Source organism: Heterodontus francisci, unplaced genomic scaffold, assembly GCF_036365525.1.
Source record: "Heterodontus francisci isolate sHetFra1 unplaced genomic scaffold, sHetFra1.hap1 HAP1_SCAFFOLD_43, whole genome shotgun sequence".
Taxonomy (NCBI): Eukaryota; Metazoa; Chordata; class Chondrichthyes; order Heterodontiformes; family Heterodontidae; genus Heterodontus; species Heterodontus francisci.
The window spans coordinates 4,400,484-4,405,787 of NW_027141852.1; the positions used below are offsets into that span (position 1 = coordinate 4,400,484).

At 46.6% G+C, this 5,304-nt stretch overlaps 1 non-coding gene across 1 annotated transcript; it reads right to left on the reverse strand.

Moving 5' to 3' along the window:
- Positions 1 to 1,490: 1,490 nt before the first annotated feature.
- Positions 1,491 to 1,573, reverse strand: trnal-caa (transfer RNA leucine (anticodon CAA)). Its single transcript has one exon. It is a non-coding gene; the product is annotated as a tRNA-Leu (tRNA).
- Between the last annotated feature and the right edge of the window lie 3,731 nt (positions 1,574 to 5,304).

A 5,304-nucleotide genomic window follows, 5' to 3' on the forward strand; every position in this document is an offset into this window, starting at 1 on the left:
AGCAGCTTTCCTGTCAACACACACCTTGTCTCAGGGCACAACTTTCCTGTGATCTTGTCATACCCAACTTCGCTCTATATCTTCTGACAAACACACTTTACAGTCTGTCATTTCCAAAAACAAGCATTCTAAAATCAAAAGACCTTTTGTTTATTTCTCCTTTCTTTTCATTTCTCCTCTATTCTTCTCAATCACTCCCTTCAACAGTCCTATTCAGATCAAGGTGGAATGTGAATAGTATCACAACTCACCTGACACTATTATTACCCTTCTTTTATCTTGTCTCATTCAATGGGAAAGTGTTATTCACCAGTCTGTTGCTGTTTTACACTCTTGCCATACCATCTGGTATTGCATCCATCTAAATTCTGTGCTTTCATGGCCTTACATATCTTTTCTTCTTCTGGATGATTTGTTTGCTTCAGTTCCATTCAACCAGGCTGGACCACAGGGAAGTTTAGAACCTTTGCCTTGGACGGGTCCACGTTGATCCATTACATTCAGAATCACCTCCTTGAAATAACTCCATAGTACAACTACAGTAACCACACAGAATCTGCTTCAAACACTCCTCCACATTTTATGTGTTCTGACCGTCAACACCTCCAGCTCTTTTGTTTAAGTGGAACCCATCAGGTGTGTATAGGCTCCTTCTATTTTGAAAGCTGTAGCACTGGTTCAGGGAATTCAGCCCTGTTTCTCTACTCGAAAGGATCAGCCATGCTTGATCTGCCTCGTATTTTGCTTTTATTGCAACGTTACAAGACCTCCAATCCTCTGGCACCACACCTGTATCCAGTGAGGGATTGGAAAATGATGGTCAGACCTTCCACTATTTCTTAAAAGCAAAATACTGCGGATGCTGGAAATCTGAAACAAAAACAAGAAATGCCGGATTCACTCAGCAGGTCTGGCAGCATCTGTGGAAAGAGAAGCAGAGTTAACGTTTCGGGTCAGTGACCCTTCTTCGGAACTTCGGAGTTCCGAGGAAGGGTCACTGACCCGAAACGTTAACTCTGCTTCTCTTTCCACAGATGCTGCCAGACCTGCTGAGTGAATCCGGCATTTCTTGTTTTTGTTCCACTATTTCTTCCCTGGCTTCTTTCAACAGCCTGGGGTACATTTCATCTGGTCCTGGTGATTTATCTACATTCAAGGATGCTCATCCCATTAAGACTTCCTCTCTCCTTAAGTTATCACGTCCAATACTTCACTCTCCTCCTCCTTAATAACAATATCTGCATCACCCTCTCATTCGGGAAAACAGTAAAGTATTCATTAAGGATATTGGCAACATCTTCCACCCCGATACAAAGGTTACATTTTTGATCTTTTCTGTGCCCTGCTGTTTGCTTCGTTGCCTCTTCCTCGAATGATTTGATGCAACATCTTTGGGGCCATTGTTATTTTGTTTGTCCATGTTCTTTCCTGTTTTCTATTTGCTCTTCACCGCTGCTCCCAAACGCCTCCAGTTCAGTCAAAACACAACTTGTCAGAAGTGGGATTCGAACCCACGCCTCCAGTGGAGACTGCGACTTGAACACAGCGACTTAGACCGCTCAGCCATCCTGACTGCTTGCGATGTAGTATCAATGCTAAGGAAGTTATTCATTCTTTGTGAAAGTATTTGTGAGATTGTGGAAATGTCTGGAAGAGGAAAGGCCAGCGGGAAAGCTCGGGCCAAGGCCACGTCTCACTCCTCCCGGGCTGGACTGCAGTTCCCGGTGGGCCGTGTTCACAGGCTCCTGAGAAAGGGTAACTATGCTGAGCGTGTGGGTGCCGGAGCCCCGGTCTATCTGGCTGCTGTGCTCGAGTATCTGACCACTGAAATCCTCGAGCTGGCCGGTAACGCGGCCCGGGACAACAAGAAGACCCGCATCATTCCCAGACCCCTGCAGCTGGCCGTCCGCAACGACGAGGAGCTCAACAAGCTGCTGGGAGGGGTGATTATCGCTCAGGGCGGGGTGCTGCCTAATATACAGGCCGCACTGCTGCCCAAGAAAACCAGCACTCAAGAGCTCCCAGAAAAAGTAAAGCGGCCAAAATGTCATCTAATAAACCAAAGGCTCTTTTCAGAGCCACCCACAGTCTCTGTGAAAGGACTGGTTACTGTCAGGAGGGAGTCAGAGATGGAGTTATTGTGACAGTGGATTGACCTGTTTCACATCTGTCCAGGTGTGTTTTCAGTTCCCTCTGTGGATTTCGCTCTGTTTATCTGCTCACACATCTCCCCCTCTAGTTAAGTGAAGAACTGAACTACAGGGTGTCAGAATCAACAATTTAATAAATCCTGCTGCCTTCGATTTGATAAATCCCGAGATTATCCCGGTACATTAACGGGAACTGGTTCGGAGCTGATGAATTAATTTAATAATGGAAGTGTCCGGGTTAATTCTCTGTTTTTTATTTGGACAGTTTGAATTGTGTGTTTTTTTTCTCTCTGGTGATCTGAGCGCCGCTTCTCAATGAGAATCTGCTCCCAGAACAGAGTAAATGCAGGAAGGAAGAGACCATTCTCGGGCTGTGTGTTTCTCTCCTAACCTGATCTGTTTCGACCGCACTGTTCACAGAGGACGGAATCAGTGAGAGTTGTGCACACACAGGAGCTGAGTCCATTGCAGCGCTTTAATATGTGCCTTCTCCCCCAGCCCTCCCTATTCTCCGGACACAGAGCTGTCTGTTTCCCCCGGCGGCGGGATAGAGTCGGGGATTCTCTCCCCGCAGTGTCAGGGTCTGCAACCCCGGGGAACTGGCGGTTTCAGTCAGAGTGACCGAGCTGGCTTACATATCCTGTGTACTAATCTCCAATGGATTCAAATATTAGTGAACTCATTGGGTAATGTTTGTAAATAACCCTCATGTGAACGGACCCGGCTCCATTAATGCCTTCCAAATAAAACTGGGATCCATTTCTTTTCCCCAAATGCCAGCTAACGGATCCCAGGAGCGGGGTTGAGATTGTGCTGAGCAGCAATGAGTCTCCGGTAATGCTGCTTTCTAAATTCCAGATCAGCTGTCAGTCCGACAGGCCTTTCGGGAAAGTGATGTGACAAAACAGAAACCATGTGGCCGCCCCTCCAATCTAATGGGTTTGATGATGAACAGAGATGGCAGCTCTTTCCTTTGCTGATTTGGTGGCTCTGAAAAGAGCCCTTGTTACACTTGTTACTGAAACTGGGTTTTAGGTGCGTTCCCCGCGGATGCGGCGGGCCAGCTGGATGTCTTTGGCCATGATGGACCGGGATCATTCTGGTGAATCTGCTTATTTTCCGGCACAAGCATCAGTCGCTGTTTGAACTGTTTAAAGTCAGGGGTGTATTAGCAGCCAGAAAGTGAAGGGCAGTTCATTGCTCCCTGCAGCATTATCCGCCTCTTTCAGGAGAAAAGATCAGACACCGCTCGTTTCTGTCAGTCCCCGAGAAGCCTGTGAGAAGCGGTTAGTCGCTAATTTGTTCCTTTTACAGAGAAGAAGCTGATATTTGTCCCGTTTTAAATTGCTGAACTGGACCTTCCTCCCTCCGCTTACAGTTAACAGATTGACAAATGAAAACGATTCCTAAAATCGCGTCAGGATTTTGTGACGGTAAATACTGTAAAACAGAACATAAAATGAGAGGTTTTAAAATTGTTGCCTGAAAATTGAAATTTTCCATCACTTCAATTCCTTCCTGCTCTGGAATTGCCGGGCTTTTTCCAATTGGAAAATCTAAGCCAATGAGAACTTCTATTTACTTATATGTGATTCTCCTATTGGTTAAGAATTGGATTGAGAAGAGGATGACCAATCAGAGACAGAGTCAAACTGTGGGGATTCCAGGCCCCCAGTAACTGAGCTGAAACTGTTCAGATTGACAAACCCTGGCAGTAGCTTCACACATTGGACACTTCACACTGAGTCATTCAAGGGCTGGTGTGAGAGAAGCTTCAGATCCTGTCATTACTCTCTGACTCATTATTCATCTAGAACCAAACAATTAGTAAATGTGAAGCAGTGAAGAGACTTTTCACTCTCACTGCAGAATGTGTCATCTGGGGAAATAAGGAACTATTATATTCGGAGATTCCAGGTACATTCCTCCCTGAACAAATCCATTCTTCACATTCCCGATCACAGCCTATCCCAGCTCCTGTTGTCACCCGACTCCAGCTGAATTGGAGAAACTCATGTGTTGGGGTTTGAGTTGTGAGGTGGGGTTTCTCCGCCAGTGTTACTGTCTTACAGACTCTCCCCCTGAATTTGTGAACTGAGACTGCACCGAATACATCCCCAGTTAGAGTGAGGGCCGGATATCCCTCTGTTTTATTACAGAGAGAGGGGAAAGGGCTGTGTGGAGGGGAGTCACCAGGGATCCTGGATTTACTCCAAATCATTTCCATGTGGAATCTGCAGGCGGGGCCGGGACAGGGATCATTTGATCAGGGGATCAGCTCTTTCCTGAGAGATGTGGGTGGCTCTGAGAAGAGCCTTTGTGTTCAGATGTTTACAAGTTTCCCGCGCTTTCACTTCTTTCCAGACCCTGCTTTCTGAGACTTCGCTGCTTTCGGCTTGACCTTGCTCTTCCATGTCTGCACTTTCTTCAGCGCCTTTCCGCCCGCCGCACTCTTGCCTTTTTTGACCTTCTTCGCAGGAGACTTTTTCTGAAGCACTGCTTTCTTCACCGCCTTATTTGGCGTTGCCGCCGCCTTGCTGTTACTTTCTTTGTTGTCACTTTCTTGTCTGCTGGTTTCTTCACTAAAGATTTCTTGTCTGCTGGTTTCTTCACTGAAGATTTCTTGTCTGCTGGTTTCTTCACTAAAGATTTCTTGGCTGCTGGTTTCTTCACCTTCTTTCCCAACTTTCCCTGGGTTTTCCTTCTTGCTGAGTTTGAAGGAGCCGGAGGCGCCCTGTCCCTTGCTCTGCGCCAGGGAGCCTTTGTTCACATTCCTCTTGATACTTTGCTTGATCTGGGTCTTGAGCTTCTCCTGACCGGTGGCAGACCTGCAAGGAATCAACTACCAGCTAGCGTATAAAGCGAGACCAAGGCTCAGGGCCTTCAGTTACCTGGAGGGGAGTCGGAGAGGCAGCGGATCCTGTGAGGAACCACAATCCAGGAAGGATGAGAAGGTCATTGTCAGGGTACAGAGGAGATTAAGTTAAAGATTTACCAGTTTATAATCAAGCGCAGAGCCAAGGAACGGTGCTGGGGCAGATCAAATAATAGGAAGCTGTGATCAGTTGGAAGGCAAGAGTGATTAAATGACAGAAGAGATGATGGTGCAAGGCAAAAGTCAGGGAAAGAATAAGTAACATTTTGTAAGCACAGA